At 48.6% G+C, this 16,025-nt stretch overlaps 81 non-coding genes across 81 annotated transcripts; 69 read left to right on the top strand and 12 right to left on the bottom strand.

The window, feature by feature from the left end:
- Positions 1-86: 86 nt before the first annotated feature.
- Trnag-gcc (transfer RNA glycine (anticodon GCC)) lies at positions 87-157 on the bottom strand. The gene has a single exon. It is a non-coding gene; the product is annotated as a tRNA-Gly (tRNA).
- Positions 158-273: 116 nt separating this feature from the next.
- Positions 274-346, top strand: Trnat-agu (transfer RNA threonine (anticodon AGU)). The gene has a single exon. It is a non-coding gene; the product is annotated as a tRNA-Thr (tRNA).
- A 58-nt stretch (positions 347-404) lies between these two features.
- Trnas-aga (transfer RNA serine (anticodon AGA)) lies at positions 405-486 on the top strand. Its single transcript has one exon. It is a non-coding gene; the product is annotated as a tRNA-Ser (tRNA).
- Positions 487-731: 245 nt separating this feature from the next.
- Positions 732-803, top strand: Trnac-gca (transfer RNA cysteine (anticodon GCA)). Its single transcript has one exon. It is a non-coding gene; the product is annotated as a tRNA-Cys (tRNA).
- A 74-nt stretch (positions 804-877) lies between these two features.
- Positions 878-959, top strand: Trnas-uga (transfer RNA serine (anticodon UGA)). Its single transcript has one exon. It is a non-coding gene; the product is annotated as a tRNA-Ser (tRNA).
- An 80-nt stretch (positions 960-1,039) lies between these two features.
- Positions 1,040-1,112, top strand: Trnaf-gaa (transfer RNA phenylalanine (anticodon GAA)). The gene has a single exon. It is a non-coding gene; the product is annotated as a tRNA-Phe (tRNA).
- A 137-nt stretch (positions 1,113-1,249) lies between these two features.
- On the bottom strand, positions 1,250-1,320 carry Trnag-gcc (transfer RNA glycine (anticodon GCC)). The gene has a single exon. It is a non-coding gene; the product is annotated as a tRNA-Gly (tRNA).
- A 116-nt stretch (positions 1,321-1,436) lies between these two features.
- Trnat-agu (transfer RNA threonine (anticodon AGU)) lies at positions 1,437-1,509 on the top strand. Its single transcript has one exon. It is a non-coding gene; the product is annotated as a tRNA-Thr (tRNA).
- Positions 1,510-1,567: 58 nt separating this feature from the next.
- Positions 1,568-1,649, top strand: Trnas-aga (transfer RNA serine (anticodon AGA)). Its single transcript has one exon. It is a non-coding gene; the product is annotated as a tRNA-Ser (tRNA).
- Positions 1,650-1,746: 97 nt separating this feature from the next.
- Positions 1,747-1,818, top strand: Trnae-uuc (transfer RNA glutamic acid (anticodon UUC)). The gene has a single exon. It is a non-coding gene; the product is annotated as a tRNA-Glu (tRNA).
- A 76-nt stretch (positions 1,819-1,894) lies between these two features.
- Positions 1,895-1,966, top strand: Trnac-gca (transfer RNA cysteine (anticodon GCA)). Its single transcript has one exon. It is a non-coding gene; the product is annotated as a tRNA-Cys (tRNA).
- Positions 1,967-2,202: 236 nt separating this feature from the next.
- Positions 2,203-2,275, top strand: Trnaf-gaa (transfer RNA phenylalanine (anticodon GAA)). Its single transcript has one exon. It is a non-coding gene; the product is annotated as a tRNA-Phe (tRNA).
- Positions 2,276-2,412: 137 nt separating this feature from the next.
- Positions 2,413-2,483, bottom strand: Trnag-gcc (transfer RNA glycine (anticodon GCC)). Its single transcript has one exon. It is a non-coding gene; the product is annotated as a tRNA-Gly (tRNA).
- A 116-nt stretch (positions 2,484-2,599) lies between these two features.
- Positions 2,600-2,672, top strand: Trnat-agu (transfer RNA threonine (anticodon AGU)). The gene has a single exon. It is a non-coding gene; the product is annotated as a tRNA-Thr (tRNA).
- A 58-nt stretch (positions 2,673-2,730) lies between these two features.
- Positions 2,731-2,812, top strand: Trnas-aga (transfer RNA serine (anticodon AGA)). The gene has a single exon. It is a non-coding gene; the product is annotated as a tRNA-Ser (tRNA).
- A 97-nt stretch (positions 2,813-2,909) lies between these two features.
- Trnae-uuc (transfer RNA glutamic acid (anticodon UUC)) lies at positions 2,910-2,981 on the top strand. The gene has a single exon. It is a non-coding gene; the product is annotated as a tRNA-Glu (tRNA).
- Positions 2,982-3,057: 76 nt separating this feature from the next.
- Positions 3,058-3,129, top strand: Trnac-gca (transfer RNA cysteine (anticodon GCA)). The gene has a single exon. It is a non-coding gene; the product is annotated as a tRNA-Cys (tRNA).
- Positions 3,130-3,365: 236 nt separating this feature from the next.
- Positions 3,366-3,438, top strand: Trnaf-gaa (transfer RNA phenylalanine (anticodon GAA)). The gene has a single exon. It is a non-coding gene; the product is annotated as a tRNA-Phe (tRNA).
- Positions 3,439-3,762: 324 nt separating this feature from the next.
- Trnat-agu (transfer RNA threonine (anticodon AGU)) lies at positions 3,763-3,835 on the top strand. Its single transcript has one exon. It is a non-coding gene; the product is annotated as a tRNA-Thr (tRNA).
- A 58-nt stretch (positions 3,836-3,893) lies between these two features.
- On the top strand, positions 3,894-3,975 carry Trnas-aga (transfer RNA serine (anticodon AGA)). The gene has a single exon. It is a non-coding gene; the product is annotated as a tRNA-Ser (tRNA).
- Positions 3,976-4,219: 244 nt separating this feature from the next.
- On the top strand, positions 4,220-4,291 carry Trnac-gca (transfer RNA cysteine (anticodon GCA)). Its single transcript has one exon. It is a non-coding gene; the product is annotated as a tRNA-Cys (tRNA).
- Positions 4,292-4,365: 74 nt separating this feature from the next.
- On the top strand, positions 4,366-4,447 carry Trnas-uga (transfer RNA serine (anticodon UGA)). Its single transcript has one exon. It is a non-coding gene; the product is annotated as a tRNA-Ser (tRNA).
- An 80-nt stretch (positions 4,448-4,527) lies between these two features.
- Trnaf-gaa (transfer RNA phenylalanine (anticodon GAA)) lies at positions 4,528-4,600 on the top strand. Its single transcript has one exon. It is a non-coding gene; the product is annotated as a tRNA-Phe (tRNA).
- Positions 4,601-4,737: 137 nt separating this feature from the next.
- Trnag-gcc (transfer RNA glycine (anticodon GCC)) lies at positions 4,738-4,808 on the bottom strand. The gene has a single exon. It is a non-coding gene; the product is annotated as a tRNA-Gly (tRNA).
- A 116-nt stretch (positions 4,809-4,924) lies between these two features.
- Trnat-agu (transfer RNA threonine (anticodon AGU)) lies at positions 4,925-4,997 on the top strand. The gene has a single exon. It is a non-coding gene; the product is annotated as a tRNA-Thr (tRNA).
- A 55-nt stretch (positions 4,998-5,052) lies between these two features.
- On the top strand, positions 5,053-5,134 carry Trnas-aga (transfer RNA serine (anticodon AGA)). Its single transcript has one exon. It is a non-coding gene; the product is annotated as a tRNA-Ser (tRNA).
- Positions 5,135-5,231: 97 nt separating this feature from the next.
- Positions 5,232-5,303, top strand: Trnae-uuc (transfer RNA glutamic acid (anticodon UUC)). The gene has a single exon. It is a non-coding gene; the product is annotated as a tRNA-Glu (tRNA).
- Positions 5,304-5,379: 76 nt separating this feature from the next.
- On the top strand, positions 5,380-5,451 carry Trnac-gca (transfer RNA cysteine (anticodon GCA)). Its single transcript has one exon. It is a non-coding gene; the product is annotated as a tRNA-Cys (tRNA).
- A 74-nt stretch (positions 5,452-5,525) lies between these two features.
- On the top strand, positions 5,526-5,607 carry Trnas-uga (transfer RNA serine (anticodon UGA)). Its single transcript has one exon. It is a non-coding gene; the product is annotated as a tRNA-Ser (tRNA).
- An 80-nt stretch (positions 5,608-5,687) lies between these two features.
- On the top strand, positions 5,688-5,760 carry Trnaf-gaa (transfer RNA phenylalanine (anticodon GAA)). Its single transcript has one exon. It is a non-coding gene; the product is annotated as a tRNA-Phe (tRNA).
- A 137-nt stretch (positions 5,761-5,897) lies between these two features.
- Trnag-gcc (transfer RNA glycine (anticodon GCC)) lies at positions 5,898-5,968 on the bottom strand. The gene has a single exon. It is a non-coding gene; the product is annotated as a tRNA-Gly (tRNA).
- Positions 5,969-6,084: 116 nt separating this feature from the next.
- Positions 6,085-6,157, top strand: Trnat-agu (transfer RNA threonine (anticodon AGU)). The gene has a single exon. It is a non-coding gene; the product is annotated as a tRNA-Thr (tRNA).
- A 55-nt stretch (positions 6,158-6,212) lies between these two features.
- Trnas-aga (transfer RNA serine (anticodon AGA)) lies at positions 6,213-6,294 on the top strand. Its single transcript has one exon. It is a non-coding gene; the product is annotated as a tRNA-Ser (tRNA).
- A 97-nt stretch (positions 6,295-6,391) lies between these two features.
- On the top strand, positions 6,392-6,463 carry Trnae-uuc (transfer RNA glutamic acid (anticodon UUC)). Its single transcript has one exon. It is a non-coding gene; the product is annotated as a tRNA-Glu (tRNA).
- Positions 6,464-6,539: 76 nt separating this feature from the next.
- Positions 6,540-6,611, top strand: Trnac-gca (transfer RNA cysteine (anticodon GCA)). Its single transcript has one exon. It is a non-coding gene; the product is annotated as a tRNA-Cys (tRNA).
- Positions 6,612-6,685: 74 nt separating this feature from the next.
- On the top strand, positions 6,686-6,767 carry Trnas-uga (transfer RNA serine (anticodon UGA)). Its single transcript has one exon. It is a non-coding gene; the product is annotated as a tRNA-Ser (tRNA).
- An 80-nt stretch (positions 6,768-6,847) lies between these two features.
- Positions 6,848-6,920, top strand: Trnaf-gaa (transfer RNA phenylalanine (anticodon GAA)). Its single transcript has one exon. It is a non-coding gene; the product is annotated as a tRNA-Phe (tRNA).
- Positions 6,921-7,244: 324 nt separating this feature from the next.
- Trnat-agu (transfer RNA threonine (anticodon AGU)) lies at positions 7,245-7,317 on the top strand. Its single transcript has one exon. It is a non-coding gene; the product is annotated as a tRNA-Thr (tRNA).
- Positions 7,318-7,554: 237 nt separating this feature from the next.
- On the top strand, positions 7,555-7,626 carry Trnae-uuc (transfer RNA glutamic acid (anticodon UUC)). Its single transcript has one exon. It is a non-coding gene; the product is annotated as a tRNA-Glu (tRNA).
- A 76-nt stretch (positions 7,627-7,702) lies between these two features.
- On the top strand, positions 7,703-7,774 carry Trnac-gca (transfer RNA cysteine (anticodon GCA)). Its single transcript has one exon. It is a non-coding gene; the product is annotated as a tRNA-Cys (tRNA).
- A 74-nt stretch (positions 7,775-7,848) lies between these two features.
- Positions 7,849-7,930, top strand: Trnas-uga (transfer RNA serine (anticodon UGA)). The gene has a single exon. It is a non-coding gene; the product is annotated as a tRNA-Ser (tRNA).
- An 80-nt stretch (positions 7,931-8,010) lies between these two features.
- Trnaf-gaa (transfer RNA phenylalanine (anticodon GAA)) lies at positions 8,011-8,083 on the top strand. The gene has a single exon. It is a non-coding gene; the product is annotated as a tRNA-Phe (tRNA).
- Positions 8,084-8,220: 137 nt separating this feature from the next.
- Trnag-gcc (transfer RNA glycine (anticodon GCC)) lies at positions 8,221-8,291 on the bottom strand. Its single transcript has one exon. It is a non-coding gene; the product is annotated as a tRNA-Gly (tRNA).
- A 116-nt stretch (positions 8,292-8,407) lies between these two features.
- Trnat-agu (transfer RNA threonine (anticodon AGU)) lies at positions 8,408-8,480 on the top strand. Its single transcript has one exon. It is a non-coding gene; the product is annotated as a tRNA-Thr (tRNA).
- Positions 8,481-8,692: 212 nt separating this feature from the next.
- On the top strand, positions 8,693-8,764 carry Trnae-uuc (transfer RNA glutamic acid (anticodon UUC)). Its single transcript has one exon. It is a non-coding gene; the product is annotated as a tRNA-Glu (tRNA).
- Positions 8,765-8,840: 76 nt separating this feature from the next.
- Trnac-gca (transfer RNA cysteine (anticodon GCA)) lies at positions 8,841-8,912 on the top strand. The gene has a single exon. It is a non-coding gene; the product is annotated as a tRNA-Cys (tRNA).
- Positions 8,913-9,148: 236 nt separating this feature from the next.
- On the top strand, positions 9,149-9,221 carry Trnaf-gaa (transfer RNA phenylalanine (anticodon GAA)). The gene has a single exon. It is a non-coding gene; the product is annotated as a tRNA-Phe (tRNA).
- A 137-nt stretch (positions 9,222-9,358) lies between these two features.
- Positions 9,359-9,429, bottom strand: Trnag-gcc (transfer RNA glycine (anticodon GCC)). Its single transcript has one exon. It is a non-coding gene; the product is annotated as a tRNA-Gly (tRNA).
- Positions 9,430-9,545: 116 nt separating this feature from the next.
- Trnat-agu (transfer RNA threonine (anticodon AGU)) lies at positions 9,546-9,618 on the top strand. The gene has a single exon. It is a non-coding gene; the product is annotated as a tRNA-Thr (tRNA).
- A 55-nt stretch (positions 9,619-9,673) lies between these two features.
- Positions 9,674-9,755, top strand: Trnas-aga (transfer RNA serine (anticodon AGA)). Its single transcript has one exon. It is a non-coding gene; the product is annotated as a tRNA-Ser (tRNA).
- A 97-nt stretch (positions 9,756-9,852) lies between these two features.
- Trnae-uuc (transfer RNA glutamic acid (anticodon UUC)) lies at positions 9,853-9,924 on the top strand. Its single transcript has one exon. It is a non-coding gene; the product is annotated as a tRNA-Glu (tRNA).
- A 76-nt stretch (positions 9,925-10,000) lies between these two features.
- On the top strand, positions 10,001-10,072 carry Trnac-gca (transfer RNA cysteine (anticodon GCA)). Its single transcript has one exon. It is a non-coding gene; the product is annotated as a tRNA-Cys (tRNA).
- Positions 10,073-10,146: 74 nt separating this feature from the next.
- On the top strand, positions 10,147-10,228 carry Trnas-uga (transfer RNA serine (anticodon UGA)). The gene has a single exon. It is a non-coding gene; the product is annotated as a tRNA-Ser (tRNA).
- An 80-nt stretch (positions 10,229-10,308) lies between these two features.
- Positions 10,309-10,381, top strand: Trnaf-gaa (transfer RNA phenylalanine (anticodon GAA)). Its single transcript has one exon. It is a non-coding gene; the product is annotated as a tRNA-Phe (tRNA).
- A 137-nt stretch (positions 10,382-10,518) lies between these two features.
- On the bottom strand, positions 10,519-10,589 carry Trnag-gcc (transfer RNA glycine (anticodon GCC)). Its single transcript has one exon. It is a non-coding gene; the product is annotated as a tRNA-Gly (tRNA).
- A 116-nt stretch (positions 10,590-10,705) lies between these two features.
- Trnat-agu (transfer RNA threonine (anticodon AGU)) lies at positions 10,706-10,778 on the top strand. Its single transcript has one exon. It is a non-coding gene; the product is annotated as a tRNA-Thr (tRNA).
- Positions 10,779-10,836: 58 nt separating this feature from the next.
- Positions 10,837-10,918, top strand: Trnas-aga (transfer RNA serine (anticodon AGA)). The gene has a single exon. It is a non-coding gene; the product is annotated as a tRNA-Ser (tRNA).
- Positions 10,919-11,015: 97 nt separating this feature from the next.
- Trnae-uuc (transfer RNA glutamic acid (anticodon UUC)) lies at positions 11,016-11,087 on the top strand. Its single transcript has one exon. It is a non-coding gene; the product is annotated as a tRNA-Glu (tRNA).
- Positions 11,088-11,163: 76 nt separating this feature from the next.
- Trnac-gca (transfer RNA cysteine (anticodon GCA)) lies at positions 11,164-11,235 on the top strand. Its single transcript has one exon. It is a non-coding gene; the product is annotated as a tRNA-Cys (tRNA).
- Positions 11,236-11,309: 74 nt separating this feature from the next.
- Trnas-uga (transfer RNA serine (anticodon UGA)) lies at positions 11,310-11,391 on the top strand. The gene has a single exon. It is a non-coding gene; the product is annotated as a tRNA-Ser (tRNA).
- An 80-nt stretch (positions 11,392-11,471) lies between these two features.
- Positions 11,472-11,544, top strand: Trnaf-gaa (transfer RNA phenylalanine (anticodon GAA)). The gene has a single exon. It is a non-coding gene; the product is annotated as a tRNA-Phe (tRNA).
- A 137-nt stretch (positions 11,545-11,681) lies between these two features.
- Trnag-gcc (transfer RNA glycine (anticodon GCC)) lies at positions 11,682-11,752 on the bottom strand. The gene has a single exon. It is a non-coding gene; the product is annotated as a tRNA-Gly (tRNA).
- A 116-nt stretch (positions 11,753-11,868) lies between these two features.
- Trnat-agu (transfer RNA threonine (anticodon AGU)) lies at positions 11,869-11,941 on the top strand. Its single transcript has one exon. It is a non-coding gene; the product is annotated as a tRNA-Thr (tRNA).
- Positions 11,942-11,999: 58 nt separating this feature from the next.
- Positions 12,000-12,081, top strand: Trnas-aga (transfer RNA serine (anticodon AGA)). The gene has a single exon. It is a non-coding gene; the product is annotated as a tRNA-Ser (tRNA).
- A 97-nt stretch (positions 12,082-12,178) lies between these two features.
- Trnae-uuc (transfer RNA glutamic acid (anticodon UUC)) lies at positions 12,179-12,250 on the top strand. The gene has a single exon. It is a non-coding gene; the product is annotated as a tRNA-Glu (tRNA).
- Positions 12,251-12,326: 76 nt separating this feature from the next.
- Trnac-gca (transfer RNA cysteine (anticodon GCA)) lies at positions 12,327-12,398 on the top strand. The gene has a single exon. It is a non-coding gene; the product is annotated as a tRNA-Cys (tRNA).
- A 236-nt stretch (positions 12,399-12,634) lies between these two features.
- Positions 12,635-12,707, top strand: Trnaf-gaa (transfer RNA phenylalanine (anticodon GAA)). The gene has a single exon. It is a non-coding gene; the product is annotated as a tRNA-Phe (tRNA).
- Positions 12,708-12,844: 137 nt separating this feature from the next.
- Trnag-gcc (transfer RNA glycine (anticodon GCC)) lies at positions 12,845-12,915 on the bottom strand. The gene has a single exon. It is a non-coding gene; the product is annotated as a tRNA-Gly (tRNA).
- A 244-nt stretch (positions 12,916-13,159) lies between these two features.
- Positions 13,160-13,241, top strand: Trnas-aga (transfer RNA serine (anticodon AGA)). The gene has a single exon. It is a non-coding gene; the product is annotated as a tRNA-Ser (tRNA).
- Positions 13,242-13,338: 97 nt separating this feature from the next.
- Trnae-uuc (transfer RNA glutamic acid (anticodon UUC)) lies at positions 13,339-13,410 on the top strand. Its single transcript has one exon. It is a non-coding gene; the product is annotated as a tRNA-Glu (tRNA).
- A 76-nt stretch (positions 13,411-13,486) lies between these two features.
- Trnac-gca (transfer RNA cysteine (anticodon GCA)) lies at positions 13,487-13,558 on the top strand. Its single transcript has one exon. It is a non-coding gene; the product is annotated as a tRNA-Cys (tRNA).
- Positions 13,559-14,004: 446 nt separating this feature from the next.
- Positions 14,005-14,075, bottom strand: Trnag-gcc (transfer RNA glycine (anticodon GCC)). Its single transcript has one exon. It is a non-coding gene; the product is annotated as a tRNA-Gly (tRNA).
- Positions 14,076-14,191: 116 nt separating this feature from the next.
- On the top strand, positions 14,192-14,264 carry Trnat-agu (transfer RNA threonine (anticodon AGU)). The gene has a single exon. It is a non-coding gene; the product is annotated as a tRNA-Thr (tRNA).
- A 55-nt stretch (positions 14,265-14,319) lies between these two features.
- On the top strand, positions 14,320-14,401 carry Trnas-aga (transfer RNA serine (anticodon AGA)). The gene has a single exon. It is a non-coding gene; the product is annotated as a tRNA-Ser (tRNA).
- A 97-nt stretch (positions 14,402-14,498) lies between these two features.
- Trnae-uuc (transfer RNA glutamic acid (anticodon UUC)) lies at positions 14,499-14,570 on the top strand. Its single transcript has one exon. It is a non-coding gene; the product is annotated as a tRNA-Glu (tRNA).
- Positions 14,571-14,646: 76 nt separating this feature from the next.
- Trnac-gca (transfer RNA cysteine (anticodon GCA)) lies at positions 14,647-14,718 on the top strand. Its single transcript has one exon. It is a non-coding gene; the product is annotated as a tRNA-Cys (tRNA).
- A 446-nt stretch (positions 14,719-15,164) lies between these two features.
- On the bottom strand, positions 15,165-15,235 carry Trnag-gcc (transfer RNA glycine (anticodon GCC)). Its single transcript has one exon. It is a non-coding gene; the product is annotated as a tRNA-Gly (tRNA).
- Positions 15,236-15,351: 116 nt separating this feature from the next.
- Trnat-agu (transfer RNA threonine (anticodon AGU)) lies at positions 15,352-15,424 on the top strand. The gene has a single exon. It is a non-coding gene; the product is annotated as a tRNA-Thr (tRNA).
- Positions 15,425-15,479: 55 nt separating this feature from the next.
- Positions 15,480-15,561, top strand: Trnas-aga (transfer RNA serine (anticodon AGA)). The gene has a single exon. It is a non-coding gene; the product is annotated as a tRNA-Ser (tRNA).
- A 97-nt stretch (positions 15,562-15,658) lies between these two features.
- On the top strand, positions 15,659-15,730 carry Trnae-uuc (transfer RNA glutamic acid (anticodon UUC)). Its single transcript has one exon. It is a non-coding gene; the product is annotated as a tRNA-Glu (tRNA).
- Positions 15,731-15,806: 76 nt separating this feature from the next.
- Trnac-gca (transfer RNA cysteine (anticodon GCA)) lies at positions 15,807-15,878 on the top strand. Its single transcript has one exon. It is a non-coding gene; the product is annotated as a tRNA-Cys (tRNA).
- The last annotated feature ends 147 nt before the right edge of the window (positions 15,879-16,025 follow it).

The following is a 16,025-nucleotide window of genomic DNA, read 5'->3' as shown; positions in this document are numbered from 1 at the left end:
AGCACTTTTCCTCAGCTATGTTTTTTTATTTATTTTCCTTCCTTTCTTTTTTACGGAGGGTATTTTCTGGTGTAGGTAAAACACGATGCATTGGCGGGGAATCGAACCCCGGTCTCCCGCGTGGCAGGCGAGAATTCTACCACTGAACCACCAATGCGTTACTACTCATTTCCAAAATTTCCGAGTGACAGTGTATCACGTCCCGGTGTGTTAGTAGCCTTAACGGCATTTCAGACGTGTGATATTGAGATTTTCAAAATCTCCCAACAGGCAGGCGCTGTGGCTTAGCGGTTAAAGCGCCTGTCTAGTAAACAGGAGATCCCCGGTTCAAATCCGGGCAGTGCCTTTAGCAGTAATGTTGTGCTTTCTGGTCGGCCTTGTGGCAATGGCCAGCGGTTTGTCAGGCTGCGATGGCCGAGTGGTTAAGGCGTTTGACTAGAAATCAAATGGGATCTTCCCGCGTAGGTTCGAATCCTACTCGCAGCGGACGCAAAAAGGTGTTTTTGACACGAACAGAAAGACAGAGCTAGTTCAAATTGTCAGAAAAAGCATGACATCTAAATTACTTAGTGGTGCGAATGTGTCCCGCATGGTGTAGTGGTTAGGATTTCTGGTTTTCACCCAGGCGACCCGGGTTCGATTCCCGGTGCTGGAAGTGTACATTTTTTAAGTTAAGTTGCTCTCTCACGCGTTGATGTTATATACCCTGTGCGTGGATTCCGTCCTTGGCTGGGGATATAGCTCAGTGGTAGAGCATTCGACTGCAGATCGAGAGGTCCCTGGTTCAAACCCGGGTGTCCCCTACTAGTTGGCTTTTTGTCCTCTTCGGCACCTGAGTGGTGAGCTGGGGAATTACTCTGGTTACCCAGCAATTTCTGCTGCGATGGCCGAGTGGTTAAGGCGTTAGACTTGAAATCTAATGGGATCTTCCCGCGTAGGTTCGAACCCTACTCGCAGCGAATCTTCAAACATTCTTTTTGATCTGGTCAAGTGTCTATCACAACGTACAGACCTTTGCCATGTGATAGAATTGATCATGGCCGAGATAGCTCAGTTGGGAGAGCGTCAGACTGAAGATCTGAAGGTCCCTGGTTCAATCCCGGGTCTCGGCATTTTATCACTGCCCAGCAGGGCGGTTTGAGGTGGTGAATGCAAGCAGCCGTAGCACTTTTCCTCAGCTATGTTTTTTTATTTATTTTCCTTCCTTTCTTTTTTACGGAGGGTATTTTCTGGTGTAGGTAAAACACGATGCATTGGCGGGGAATCGAACCCCGGTCTCCCGCGTGGCAGGCGAGAATTCTACCACTGAACCACCAATGCGTTACTACTCATTTCCAAAATTTCCGAGTGACAGTGTATCACGTCCCGATGTGTTAGTAGCCTTAACGGCATTTCAGACGTGTGATATTAAGATTTTCAAAATCTCCCAACAGGCAGGCGCTGTGGCTTAGCGGTTAAAGCGCCTGTCTAGTAAACAGGAGATCCCCGGTTCAAATCCGGGCAGTGCCTTTAGCAGTAATGTTGTGCTTTCTGGTCGGCCTTGTGGCAATGGCCAGCGGTTTGTCAGGCTGCGATGGCCGAGTGGTTAAGGCGTTTGACTAGAAATCAAATGGGATCTTCCCGCGTAGGTTCGAATCCTACTCGCAGCGGACGCAAAAAGGTGTTTTTGACACGAACAGAAAGACAGAGCTAGTTCAAATTGTCAGAAATAGCATGACATCTAAATTACTTAGTGGTGCGAATGTGTCCCGCATGGTCTAGTGGTTAGGATTTCTGGTTTTCACCCAGGCGGCCCGGGTTCGATTCCCGGTGCGGGAAGTGTACATTTTTTAAGTTAAGTTGCTCTCTCACGCGTTGATGTTATATACCCTGTGCGTGGATTCCGTCCTTGGCTGGGGATATAGCTCAGTGGTAGAGCATTCGACTGCAGATCGAGAGGTCCCTGGTTCAAACCCGGGTGTCCCCTACTAGTTGGCTTTTTGTCCTCTTCGGCACCTGAGTGGTGAGCTGGTGAATTATTCTGGTTACCCAGCAATTTCTGCTGCGATGGCCGAGTGGTTAAGGCGTTAGACTTGAAATCTAATGGGATCTTCCTGCGTAGGTTCGAACCCTACTCGCAGCGAATCTTCAAACATTCTTTTTAATTTGGTCAAGTGTCTATCACAACGTACAGACCTTTGCCATGTGATAGAATTGATCATGGCCGAGATGGCTCAGTTGGGAGAGCGTCAGACTGAAGATCTGAAGGTCCCTGGTTCAATCCCGGGTCTCGGCATTTTATCACTGCCCAGCAGGGCGGTTTGAGGTGGTGAATGCAAGCAGCCGTAGCACTTTTCCTCAGCTATGTTTTTTTATTTATTTTCCTTCCTTTCTTTTTTACGGAGGGTATTTTCTGGTGTAGGTAAAACACGATGCATTGGCGGGGAATCGAACCCCGGTCTCCCGCGTGGCAGGCGAGAATTCTACCACTGAACCACCAATGCGTTACTACTCATTTCCAAAATTTCCGAGTGACAGTGTATCACGTCCCGGTGTGTTAGTAGCCTTAACGGCATTTCAGACGTGTGATATTGAGATTTTCAAAATCTCCCAACAGGCAGGCGCTGTGGCTTAGCGGTTAAAGCGCCTGTCTAGTAAACAGGAGATCCCCGGTTCAAATCCGGGCAGTGCCTTTAGCAGTAATGTTGTGCTTTCTGGTCGGCCTTGTGGCAATGGCCAGCGGTTTGTCAGGCTGCGATGGCCGAGTGGTTAAGGCGTTTGACTAGAAATCAAATGGGATCTTCCCGCGTAGGTTCGAATCCTACTCGCAGCGGACGCAAAAAGGTGTTTTTGACACGAACAGAAAGACAGAGCTAGTTCAAATTGTCAGAAATAGCATGACATCTAAATTACTTAGTGGTGCGAATGTGTCCCGCATGGTCTAGTGGTTAGGATTTCTGGTTTTCACCCAGGCGGCCCGGGTTCGATTCCCGGTGCGGGAAGTGTACATTTTTTAAGTTAAGTTGCTCTCTCACGCGTTGATGTTATATACCCTGTGCGTGGATTCCGTCCTTGGCTGGGGATATAGCTCAGTGGTAGAGCATTCGACTGCAGATCGAGAGGTCCCTGGTTCAAACCCGGGTGTCCCCTACTAGTTGGCTTTTTGTCCTCTTCGGCACCTGAGTGGTGAGCTGGTGAATTATTCTGGTTACCCAGCAATTTCTGCTGCGATGGCCGAGTGGTTAAGGCGTTAGACTTGAAATCTAATGGGATCTTCCTGCGTAGGTTCGAACCCTACTCGCAGCGAATCTTCAAACATTCTTTTTAATTTGGTCAAGTGTCTATCACAACGTACAGACCTTTGCCATGTGATAGAATTGATCATGGCCGAGATGGCTCAGTTGGGAGAGCGTCAGACTGAAGATCTGAAGGTCCCTGGTTCAATCCCGGGTCTCGGCATTTTATCACTGCCCAGCAGGGCGGTTTGAGGTGGTGAATGCAAGCAGCCGTAGCACTTTTCCTCAGCTATGTTTTTTTATTTATTTTCCTTCCTTTCTTTTTTACGGAGGGTATTTTCTGGTGTAGGTAAAACACGATGCATTGGCGGGGAATCGAACCCCGGTCTCCCGCGTGGCGGGCGAGAATTCTACCACTGAACCACCAATGCGTTACTACTCATTTCCAAAATTTCCGAGTGACAGTGTATCACGTCCCGGTGTGTTAGTAGCCTTAACGGCATTTCAGACGTGTGATATTGAGATTTTCAAAATCTCCCAACAGGCAGGCGCTGTGGCTTAGCGGTTAAAGCGCCTGTCTAGTAAACAGGAGATCCCCGGTTCAAATCCGGGCAGTGCCTTTAGCAGTAATGTTGTGCTTTCTGGTCGGCCTTGTGGCAATGGCCAGCGGTTTGTCAGGCTGCGATGGCCGAGTGGTTAAGGCGTTTGACTAGAAATCAAATGGGATCTTCCCGCGTAGGTTCGAATCCTACTCGCAGCGGACGCAAAAAGGTGTTTTTGACACGAACAGAAAGACAGAGCTAGTTCAAATTGTCAGAAAAAGCATGACATCTAAATTACTTAGTGGTGCGAATGTGTCCCGCATGGTCTAGTGGTTAGGATTTCTGGTTTTCACCCAGGCGGGCCGGGTTTGATTCCCGTGCGGGAAGTGTACATTTTTTAAGTTAAGTTGCTCTCTCACGCGTTGATGTTATATACCCTGTGCGTGGATTCCGTCCTTGGCTGGGGATATAGCTCAGTGGTAGAGCATTCGACTGCAGATCGAGAGGTCCCTGGTTCAAACCCGGGTGTCCCCTACTAGTTGGCTTTTTGTCCTCTTCGGCACCTGAGTGGTGAGCTGGTGAATTATTCTGGTTACCCAGCAATTTCTGCTGCGATGGCCGAGTGGTTAAGGCGTTAGACTTGAAATCTAATGGGATCTTCCCGCGTAGGTTCGAACCCTACTCGCAGCGAATCTTCAAACATTCTTTTTGATTTGGTCAAGTGTCTATCACAACGTACAGACCTTTGCCATGTGATAGAATTGATCATGGCCGAGATAGCTCAGTTGGGAGAGCGTCAGACTGAAGATCTGAAGGTCCCTGGTTCAATCCCGGGTCTCGGCATTTTATCACTGCCCAGCAGGGCGGTTTGAGGTGGTGAATGCAAGCAGCCGTAGCACTTTTCCTCAGCTATGTTTTTTTATTTATTTTCCTTCCTTTCTTTTTTACGGAGGGTATTTTCTGGTGTAGGTAAAACACGATGCATTGGCGGGGAATCGAACCCCGGTCTCCCGCGTGGCAGGCGAGAATTCTACCACTGAACCACCAATGCGTTACTACTCATTTCCAAAATTTCCGAGTGACAGTGTATCACGTCCCGATGTGTTAGTAGCCTTAACGGCATTTCAGACGTGTGATATTGAGATTTTCAAAATCTCCCAACAGGCAGGCGCTGTGGCTTAGCGGTTAAAGCGCCTGTCTAGTAAACAGGAGATCCCCGGTTCAAATCCGGGCAGTGCCTTTAGCAGTAATGTTGTGCTTTCTGGTCGGCCTTGTGGCAATGGCCATATAAATAGGCTGCGATGGCCGAGTGGTTAAGGCGTTTGACTAGAAATCAAATGGGATCTTCCCGCGTAGGTTCGAATCCTACTCGCAGCGGACGCAAAAAGGTGTTTTTGACACGAACAGAAAGACAGAGCTAGTTCAAATTGTCAGAAAAAGGATGACATCTAAATTACTTAGTGGTGCGAATGTGTCCCGCATGGTCTAGTGGTTAGGATTTCTGGTTTTCACCCAGGCGGCCCGGGTTCGATTCCCGGTGCGGGAAGTGTACATTATTTAAGTTAAGTTGCTCTCTCACGCGTTGATGTTATATACCCTGTGCGTGGATTCCGTCCTTGGCTGGGGATATAGCTCAGTGGTAGAGCATTCGACTGCAGATCGAGAGGTCCCTGGTTCAAACCCGGGTGTCCCCTACTAGTTGGCTTTTTGTCCTCTTCGGCACCTGAGTGGTGAGCTGGTGAATTATTCTGGTTACCCAGCAATTTCTGCTGCGATGGCCGAGTGGTTAAGGCGTTAGACTTGAAATCTAATGGGATCTTCCCGCGTAGGTTCGAACCCTACTCGCAGCGAATCTTCAAACATTCTTTTTGATTTGGTCAAGTGTCTATCACAACGTACAGACCTTTGCCATGTGATAGAATTGATCATGGCCGAGATAGCTCAGTTGGGAGAGCGTCAGACTGAAGATCTGAAGGTCCCTGGTTCAATCCCGGGTCTCGGCATTTTATCACTGCCCAGCAGGGCGGTTTGAGGTGGTGAATGCAAGCAGCCGTAGCACTTTTCCTCAGCTATGTTTTTTTATTTATTTTCCTTCCTTTCTTTTTTACGGAGGGTATTTTCTGGTGTAGGTAAAACACGATGCATTGGCGGGGAATCGAACCCCGGTCTCCCGCGTGGCAGGCGAGAATTCTACCACTGAACCACCAATGCGTTACTACTCATTTCCAAAATTTCCGAGTGACAGTGTATCACGTCCCGATGTGTTAGTAGCCTTAACGGCATTTCAGACGTGTGATATTGAGATTTTCAAAATCTCCCAACAGGCAGGCGCTGTGGCTTAGCGGTTAAAGCGCCTGTCTAGTAAACAGGAGATCCCCGGTTCAAATCCGGGCAGTGCCTTTAGCAGTAATGTTGTGCTTTCTGGTCGGCCTTGTGGCAATGGCCATATAAATAGGCTGCGATGGCCGAGTGGTTAAGGCGTTTGACTAGAAATCAAATGGGATCTTCCCGCGTAGGTTCGAATCCTACTCGCAGCGGACGCAAAAAGGTGTTTTTGACACGAACAGAAAGACAGAGCTAGTTCAAATTGTCAGAAAAAGCATGACATCTAAATTACTTAGTGGTGCGAATGTGTCCCGCATGGTCTAGTGGTTAGGATTTCTGGTTTTCACCCAGGCGGCCCGGGTTCGATTCCCGGTGCGGGAAGTGTACATTTTTTAAGTTAAGTTGCTCTCTCACGCGTTGATGTAATATACCCTGTGCGTGGATTCCGTCCTTGGCTGGGGATATAGCTCAGTGGTAGAGCATTCGACTGCAGATCGAGAGGTCCCTGGTTCAAACCCGGGTGTCCCCTACTAGTTGGCTTTTTGTCCTCTTCGGCACCTGAGTGGTGAGCTGGTGAATTATTCTGGTTACCCAGCAATTTCTGCTGCGATGGCCGAGTGGTTAAGGCGTTAGACTTGAAATCTAATGGGATCTTCCCGCGTAGGTTCGAACCCTACTCGCAGCGAATCTTCAAACATTCTTTTTGATTTGGTCAAGTGTCTATCACAACGTACAGACCTTTGCCATGTGATAGAATTGATCATGGCCGAGATAGCTCAGTTGGGAGAGCGTCAGACTGAAGATCTGAAGGTCCCTGGTTCAATCCCGGGTCTCGGCATTTTATCACTGCCCAGCAGGGCGGTTTGAGGTGGTGAATGCAAGCAGCCGTAGCACTTTTCCTCAGCTATGTTTTTTTATTTATTTTCCTTCCTTTCTTTTTTACGGAGGGTATTTTCTGGTGTAGGTAAAACACGATGCATTGGCGGGGAATCGAACCCCGGTCTCCAGCGTGGCAGGCGAGAATTCTACCACTGAACCACCAATGCGTTACTACTCATTTCCAAAATTTCCGAGTGACAGTGTATCACGTCCCGGTGTGTTAGTAGCCTTAACGGCATTTCAGACGTGTGATATTGAGATTTTCAAAATCTCCCAACAGGCAGGCGCTGTGGCTTAGCGGTTAAAGCGCCTGTCTAGTAAACAGGAGATCCCCGGTTCAAATCCGGGCAGTGCCTTTAGCAGTAATGTTGTGCTTTCTGGTCGGCCTTGTGGCAATGGCCAGCGGTTTGTCAGGCTGCGATGGCCGAGTAGTTAAGGCGTTTGACTAGAAATCAAATGGGATCTTCCCCCGTAGGTTCGAATCCTACTCGCAGCGGACGCAAAAAGGTGTTTTTGACACGAACAGAAAGACAGAGCTAGTTCAAATTGTCAGAAAAAGCATGACATCTAAATTACTTAGTGGTGCGAATGTGTCCCGCATGGTCTAGTGGTTAGGATTTCTGGTTTTCACCCAGGCGGCCCGGGTTCGATTCCCGGTGCGGGAAGTGTACATTTTTTAAGTTAAGTTGCTCTCTCACGCGTTGATGTTATATACCCTGTGCGTGGATTCCGTCCTTGGCTGGGGATATAGCTCAGTGGTAGAGCATTCGACTGCAGATCGAGAGGTCCCTGGTTCAAACCCGGGTGTCCCCTACTAGTTGGCTTTTTGTCCTCTTCGGCACCTGAGTGGTGAGCTGGTGAATTATTCTGGTTACCCAGCAATTTCTGCTGCGATGGCCGAGTGGTTAAGGCGTTAGACTTGAAATCTAATGGGATCTTCCCGCGTAGGTTCGAACCCTACTCGCAGCGAATCTTCAAACATTCTTTTTGATTTGGTCAAGTGTCTATCACAACGTACAGACCTTTGCCATGTGATAGAATTGATCATGGCCGAGATAGCTCAGTTGGGAGAGCGTCAGACTGAAGATCTGAAGGTCCCTGGTTCAATCCCGGGTCTCGGCATTTTATCACTGCCCAGCAGGGCGGTTTGAGGTGGTGAATGCAAGCAGCCGTAGCACTTTTCCTCAGCTATGTTTTTTTATTTATTTTCCTTCCTTTCTTTTTTACGGAGGGTATTTTCTGGTGTAGGTAAAACACGATGCATTGGCGGGGAATCGAACCCCGGTCTCCCGCGTGGCAGGCGAGAATTCTACCACTGAACCACCAATGCGTTACTACTCATTTCCAAAATTTCCGAGTGACAGTGTATCACGTCCCGATGTGTTAGTAGCCTTAACGGCATTTCAGACGTGTGATATAGAGATTTTCAAAATCTCCCAACAGGCAGGCGCTGTGGCTTAGCGGTTAAAGCGCCTGTCTAGTAAACAGGAGATCCCCGGTTCAAATCCGGGCAGTGCCTTTAGCAGTAATGTTGTGCTTTCTGGTCGGCCTTGTGGCGATGGCCGAGTGGTTAAGGCGTTTGACTAGAAATCAAATGGGATCTTCCCGCGTAGGTTCGAATCCTACTCGCAGCGGACGCCAAAAGGTGTTTTTGACACGAACAGAAAGACAGAGCTAGTTCAAATTGTCAGAAAAAGCATGACATCTAAATTACTTAGTGGTGCGAATGTGTCCCGCATGGTCTAGTGGTTAGGATTTCTGGTTTTCACCCAGGCGGCCCGGGTTCGATTCCCGGTGCGGGAAGTGTACATTATTTAAGTTAAGTTGCTCTCTCACGCGTTGATGTTATATACCCTGTGCGTGGATTCCGTCCTTGGCTGGGGATATAGCTCAGTGGTAGAGCATTCGACTGCAGATCGAGAGGTCCCTGGTTCAAACCCGGGTGTCCCCTACTAGTTGGCTTTTTGTCCTCTTCGGCACCTGAGTGGTGAGCTGGTGAATTATTCTGGTTACCCAGCAATTTCTGCTGTGATGGCCGAGTGGTTAAGGCGTTAGACTTGAAATCTAATGGGATCTTCCCGCGTAGGTTCGAACCCTACTCGCAGCGAATCTTCAAACATTCTTTTTGATTTGGTCAAGTGTCTATCACAACGTACAGACCTTTGCCATGTGATAGAATTGATCATGGCCGAGATAGCTCAGTTGGGAGAGCGTCAGACTGAAGATCTGAAGGTCCCTGGTTCAATCCCGGGTCTCGGCATTTTATCACTGCCCAGCAGGGCGGTTTGAGGTGGTGAATGCAAGCAGCCGTAGCACTTTTCCTCAGCTATGTTTTTTTATTTATTTTCCTTCCTTTCTTTTTTACGGAGGGTATTTTCTGGTGTAGGTAAAACACGATGCATTGGCGGGGAATCGAACCCCGGTCTCCCGCGTGGCAGGCGAGAATTCTACCACTGAACCACCAATGCGTTACTACTCATTTCCAAAATTTCCGAGTGACAGTGTATCACGTCCCGATGTGTTAGTAGCCTTAACGGCATTTCAGACGTGTGATATTGAGATTTTCAAAATCTCCCAACAGGCAGGCGCTGTGGCTTAGCGGTTAAAGCGCCTGTCTAGTAAACAGGAGATCCCCGGTTCAAATCCGGGCAGTGCCTTTAGCAGTAATGTTGTGCTTTCTGGTCGGCCTTGTGGCAATGGCCATATAAATAGGCTGCGATGGCCGAGTGGTTAAGGCGTTTGACTAGAAATCAAATGGGATCTTCCCGCGTAGGTTCGAATCCTACTCGCAGCGGACGCAAAAAGGTGTTTTTGACACGAACAGAAAGACAGAGCTAGTTCAAATTGTCAGAAAAAGCATGACATCTAAATTACTTAGTGGTGCGAATGTGTCCCGCATGGTCTAGTGGTTAGGATTTCTGGTTTTCACCCAGGCGGCCCGGGTTCGATTCCCGGTGCGGGAAGTGTACATTATTTAAGTTAAGTTGCTCTCTCACGCGTTGATGTTATATACCCTGTGCGTGGATTCCGTCCTTGGCTGGGGATATAGCTCAGTGGTAGAGCATTCGACTGCAGATCGAGAGGTCCCTGGTTCAAACCCGGGTGTCCCCTACTAGTTGGCTTTTTGTCCTCTTCGGCACCTGAGTGGTGAGCTGGTGAATTATTCTGGTTACCCAGCAATTTCTGCTGCGATGGCCGAGTGGTTAAGGCGTTAGACTTGAAATCTAATGGGATCTTCCCGCGTAGGTTCGAACCCTACTCGCAGCGAATCTTCAAACATTCTTTTTGATCTGGTCAAGTGTCTATCACAACGTACAGACCTTTGCCATGTGATAGAATTGATCATGGCCGAGATAGCTCAGTTGGGAGAGCGTCAGACTGAAGATCTGAAGGTCCCTGGTTCAATCCCGGGTCTCGGCATTTTATCACTGCCCAGCAGGGCGGTTTGAGGTGGTGAATGCAAGCAGCCGTAGCACTTTTCCTCAGCTATGTTTTTTTATTTATTTTCCTTCCTTTCTTTTTTACGGAGGGTATTTTCTGGTGTAGGTAAAACACGATGCATTGGCGGGGAATCGAACCCCGGTCTCCCGCGTGGCAGGCGAGAATTCTACCACTGAACCACCAATGCGTTACTACTCATTTCCAAAATTTCCGAGTGACAGTGTATCACGTCCCGGTGTGTTAGTAGCCTTAACGGCATTTCAGACGTGTGATATTGAGATTTTCAAAATCTCCCAACAGGCAGGCGCTGTGGCTTAGCGGTTAAAGCGCCTGTCTAGTAAACAGGAGATCCCCGGTTCAAATCCGGGCAGTGCCTTTAGCAGTAATGTTGTGCTTTCTGGTCGGCCTTGTGGCAATGGCCAGCGGTTTGTCAGGCTGCGATGGCCGAGTGGTTAAGGCGTTTGACTAGAAATCAAATGGGATCTTCCCGCGTAGGTTCGAATCCTACTCGCAGCGGACGCAAAAAGGTGTTTTTGACACGAACAGAAAGACAGAGCTAGTTCAAATTGTCAGAAAAAGCATGACATCTAAATTACTTAGTGGTGCGAACGTGTCCCGCATGGTCTAGTGGTTAGGATTTCTGGTTTTCACCCAGGCGGCCCGGGTTCGATTCCCGGTGCGGGAAGTGTACATTTTTTAAGTTAAGTTGCTCTCTCACGCGTTGATGTTATATACCCTGTGCGTGGATTCCGTCCTTGGCTGGGGATATAGCTCAGTGGTAGAGCATTCGACTGCAGATCGAGAGGTCCCTGGTTCAAACCCGGGTGTCCCCTACTAGTTGGCTTTTTGTCCTCTTCGGCACCTGAGTGGTGAGCTGGTGAATTATTCTGGTTACCCAGCAATTTCTGCTGCGATGGCCGAGTGGTTAAGGCGTTAGACTTGAAATCTAATGGGATCTTCCCGCGTAGGTTCGAACCCTACTCGCAGCGAATCTTCAAACATTCTTTTTGATCTGGTCAAGTGTCTATCACAACGTACAGACCTTTGCCATGTGATAGAATTGATCATGGCCGAGATAGCTCAGTTGGGAGAGCGTCAGACTGAAGATCTGAAGGTCCCTGGTTCAATCCCGGGTCTCGGCATTTTATCACTGCCCAGCAGGGCGGTTTGAGGTGGTGAATGCAAGCAGCCGTAGCACTTTTCCTCAGCTATGTTTTTTTATTTATTTTCCTTCCTTTCTTTTTTACGGAGGGTATTTTCTGGTGTAGGTAAAACACGATGCATTGGCGGGGAATCGAACCCCGGTCTCCCGCGTGGCAGGCGAGAATTCTACCACTGAACCACCAATGCGTTACTACTCATTTCCAAAATTTCCGAGTGACAGTGTATCACGTCCCGGTGTGTTAGTAGCCTTAACGGCATTTCAGACGTGTGATATTGAGATTTTCAAAATCTCCCAACAGGCAGGCGCTGTGGCTTAGCGGTTAAAGCGCCTGTCTAGTAAACAGGAGATCCCCGGTTCAAATCCGGGCAGTGCCTTTAGCAGTAATGTTGTGCTTTCTGGTCGGCCTTGTGGCAATGGCCAGCGGTTTGTCAGGCTGCGATGGCCGAGTGGTTAAGGCGTTTGACTAGAAATCAAATGGGATCTTCCCGCGTAGGTTCGAATCCTACTCGCAGCGGACGCAAAAAGGTGTTTTTGACACGAACAGAAAGACAGAGCTAGTTCAAATTGTCAGAAAAAGCATGACATCTAAATTACTTAGTGGTGCGAATGTGTCCCGCATGGTCTAGTGGTTAGGATTTCTGGTTTTCACCCAGGCGGCCCGGGTTCGATTCCCGGTGCGGGAAGTGTACATTTTTTAAGTTAAGTTGCTCTCTCACGCGTTGATGTTATATACCCTGTGCGTGGATTCCGTCCTTGGCTGGGGATATAGCTCAGTGGTAGAGCATTCGACTGCAGATCGAGAGGTCCCTGGTTCAAACCCGGGTGTCCCCTACTAGTTGGCTTTTTGTCCTCTTCGGCACCTGAGTGGTGAGCTGGTGAATTATTCTGGTTACCCAGCAATTTCTGCTGCGATGGCCGAGTGGTTAAGGCGTTAGACTTGAAATCTAATGGGATCTTCCCGCGTATGTTCGAACCCTACTCGCAGCGAATCTTCAAACATTCTTTTTGATCTGGTCAAGTGTCTATCACAACGTACAGACCTTTGCCATGTGATAGAATTGATCATGGCCGAGATAGCTCAGTTGGGAGAGCGTCAGACTGAAGATCTGAAGGTCCCTGGTTCAATCCCGGGTCTCGGCATTTTATCACTGCCCAGCAGGGCGGTTTGAGGTGGTGAATGCAAGCAGCCGTAGCACTTTTCCTCAGCTATGTTTTTTTATTTATTTTCCTTCCTTTCTTTTTTACGGAGGGTATTTTCTGGTGTAGGTAAAACACGATGCATTGGCGGGGAATCGAACCCCGGTCTCCCGCGTGGCAGGCGAGAATTCTACCACTGAACCACCAATGCGTTACTACTCATTTCCAAAATTTCCGAGTGACAGTGTATCACGTCCCGATGTGTTAGTAGCCTTAACGGCATTTCAGACGTGTGATATTGAGATTTTCAAAATCTCCCCACAGGCAGGCGCTGTGGCTTAGCGGTTAAAGCGCCTGTCTAGTAAACAGGAGATCCCCGGTTTAAATCCGGGCAGTGCCTTTAGCAGTAATGTTGTGCTTTCTGGTCGGCCTTGTGGCAATGGCCATATAAATAGGCTGCGATGGCCGAGTGGTTAAGGCGTTTGACTAGAAATCAAATGGGATCTTCCCGCGTAGGTTCGAATCCTACTCGCAGCGGACGCCAAAAGGTGTTTTTGACACGAACAGAAAGACAGAGCTAGTTCAAATTGTCAGAAAAAGCATGACATCTAAATTACTTAGTGGTGCGAATGTGTCCCGCATGGTCTAGTGGTTAGGATTTCTGGTTTTCACCCAGGCGGCCCGGGTTCGATTCCCGGTGCGGGAAGTGTACATTATTTAAGTTAAGTTGCTCTCTCACGCGTTGATGTTATATACCCTGTGCGTGGATTCCGTCCTTGGCTGGGGATATAGCTCAGTGGTAGAGCATTCGACTGCAGATCGAGAGGTCCCTGGTTCAAACCCGGGTGTCCCCTACTAGTTGGCTTTTTGTCCTCTTCGGCACCTGAGTGGTGAGCTGGTGAATTATTCTGGTTACCCAGCAATTTCTGCTGTGATGGCCGAGTGGTTAAGGCGTTAGACTTGAAATCTAATGGGATCTTCCCGCGTAGGTTCGAACCCTACTCGCAGCGAATCTTCAAACATTCTTTTTGATTTGGTCAAGTGTCTATCACAACGTACAGACCTTTGCCATGTGATAGAATTGATCATGGCCGAGATAGCTCAGTTGGGAGAGCGTCAGACTGAAGATCTGAAGGTCCCTGGTTCAATCCCGGGTCTTGGCATTTTATCACTGCCCAGCAGGGCGGTTTGAGGTGGTGAATGCAAGCAGCCGTAGCACTTTTCCTCAGCTATGTTTTTTTATTTATTTTCCTTCCTTTCTTTTTTACGGAGGGTATTTTCTGGTGTAGGTAAAACACGATGCATTGGCGGGGAATCGAACCCCGGTCTCCCGCGTGGCAGGCGAGAATTCTACCACTGAACCACCAATGCGTTACTACTCATTTCCAAAATTTCCGAGTGACAGTGTATCACGTCCCGATGTGTTAGTAGCCTTAACGGCATTTCAGACGTGTGATATTGAGATTTTCAAAATCTCCCAACAGGCAGGCGCTGTGGCTTAGCGGTTAAAGCGCCTGTCTAGTAAACAGGAGATCCCCGGTTCAAATCCGGGCAGTGCCTTTAGCAGTAATGTTGTGCTTTCTGGTCGGCCTTGTGGCAATGGCCATATAAATACGCTGCGATGGCCGAGTGGTTAAGGCGTTTGACTAGAAATCAAATGGGATCTTCCCGCGTAGGTTCGAATCCTACTCGCAGCGGACGCAAAAAGGTGTTTTTGACACGAACAGAAAGACAGAGCTAGTTCAAATTGTCAGAAAAAGCATGACATCTAAATTACTTAGTGGTGCGAATGTGTCCCGCATGGTCTAGTGGTTAGGATTTCTGGTTTTCACCCAGGCGGCCCGGGTTCGATTCCCGGTGCGGGAAGTGTACATTTTTTAAGTTAAGTTGCTCTCTCACGCGTTGATGTTATATACCCTGTGCGTGGATTCCGTCCTTGGCTGGGGATATAGCTCAGTGGTAGAGCATTCGACTGCAGATCGAGAGGTCCCTGGTTCAAACCCGGGTGTCCCCTACTAGTTGGCTTTTTGTCCTCTTCGGCACCTGAGTGGTGAGCTGGTGAATTATTCTGGTTACCCAGCAATTTCTGCTGTGATGGCCGAGTGGTTAAGGCGTTAGACTTGAAATCTAATGGGATCTTCCCGCGTAGGTTCGAACCCTACTCGCAGCGAATCTTCAAACATTCTTTTTGATTTGGTCAAGTGTCTATCACAACGTACAGACCTTTGCCATGTGATAGAATTGATCATGGCCGAGATAGCTCAGTTGGGAGAGCGTCAGACTGAAGATCTGAAGGTCCCTGGTTCAATCCCGGGTCTTGGCATTTTATCACTGCCCAGCAGGGCGGTTTGAGGTGGTGAATGCAAGCAGCCGTAGCACTTTTCCTCAGCTATGTTTTTTTATTTATTTTCCTTCCTTTCTTTTTTACGGAGGGTATTTTCTGGTGTAGGTAAAACACGATGCATTGGCGGGGAATCGAACCCCGGTCTCCCGCGTGGCAGGCGAGAATTCTACCACTGAACCACCAATGCGTTACTACTCATTTCCAAAATTTCCGAGTGACAGTGTATCACGTCCCGATGTGTTAGTAGCCTTAACGGCATTTCAGACGTGTGATATTGAGATTTTCAAAATCTCCCAACAGGCAGGCGCTGTGGCTTAGCGGTTAAAGCGCCTGTCTAGTAAACAGGAGATCCCCGGTTCAAATCCGGGCAGTGCCTTTAGCAGTAATGTTGTGCTTTCTGGTCGGCCTTGTGGCAATGGCCATATAAATAGGCTGCGATGGCCGAGTGGTTAAGGCGTTTGACTAGAAATCAAATGGGATCTTCCCGCGTAGGTTCGAATCCTACTCGCAGCGGACGCAAAAAGGTGTTTTTGACACGAACAGAAAGACAGAGCTAGTTCAAATTGTCAGAAAAAGCATGACATCTAAATTACTTAGTGGTGCGAATGTGTCCCGCATGGTCTAGTGGTTAGGATTTCTGGTTTTCACCCAGGCGGCCCGGGTTCGATTCCCGGTGCGGGAAGTGTACATTATTTAAGTTAAGTTGCTCTCTCACGCGTTGATGTTATATACCCTGTGCGTGGATTCCGTCCTTGGCTGGGGATATAGCTCAGTGGTAGAGCATTCGACTGCAGATCGAGAGGTCCCTGGTTCAAACCCGGGTGTCCCCTACTAGTTGGCTTTTTGTCCTCTTCGGCACCTGAGTGGTGAGCTGGTGAATTATTCTGGTTACCCAGCAATTTCTGCTGCGATAGCCGAGTGGTTAAGGCGTTAGACTTGAAATCTAATGGGATCTTCCCGCGTAGGTTCGAACCCTA

The sequence above is a fragment of the Hydractinia symbiolongicarpus genome, chromosome 2 (genome assembly GCF_029227915.1).
Source record: "Hydractinia symbiolongicarpus strain clone_291-10 chromosome 2, HSymV2.1, whole genome shotgun sequence".
Classification (NCBI taxonomy): Eukaryota; Metazoa; Cnidaria; class Hydrozoa; order Anthoathecata; family Hydractiniidae; genus Hydractinia; species Hydractinia symbiolongicarpus.
This window is presented reverse-complemented; position numbering and strand designations above follow the sequence as displayed.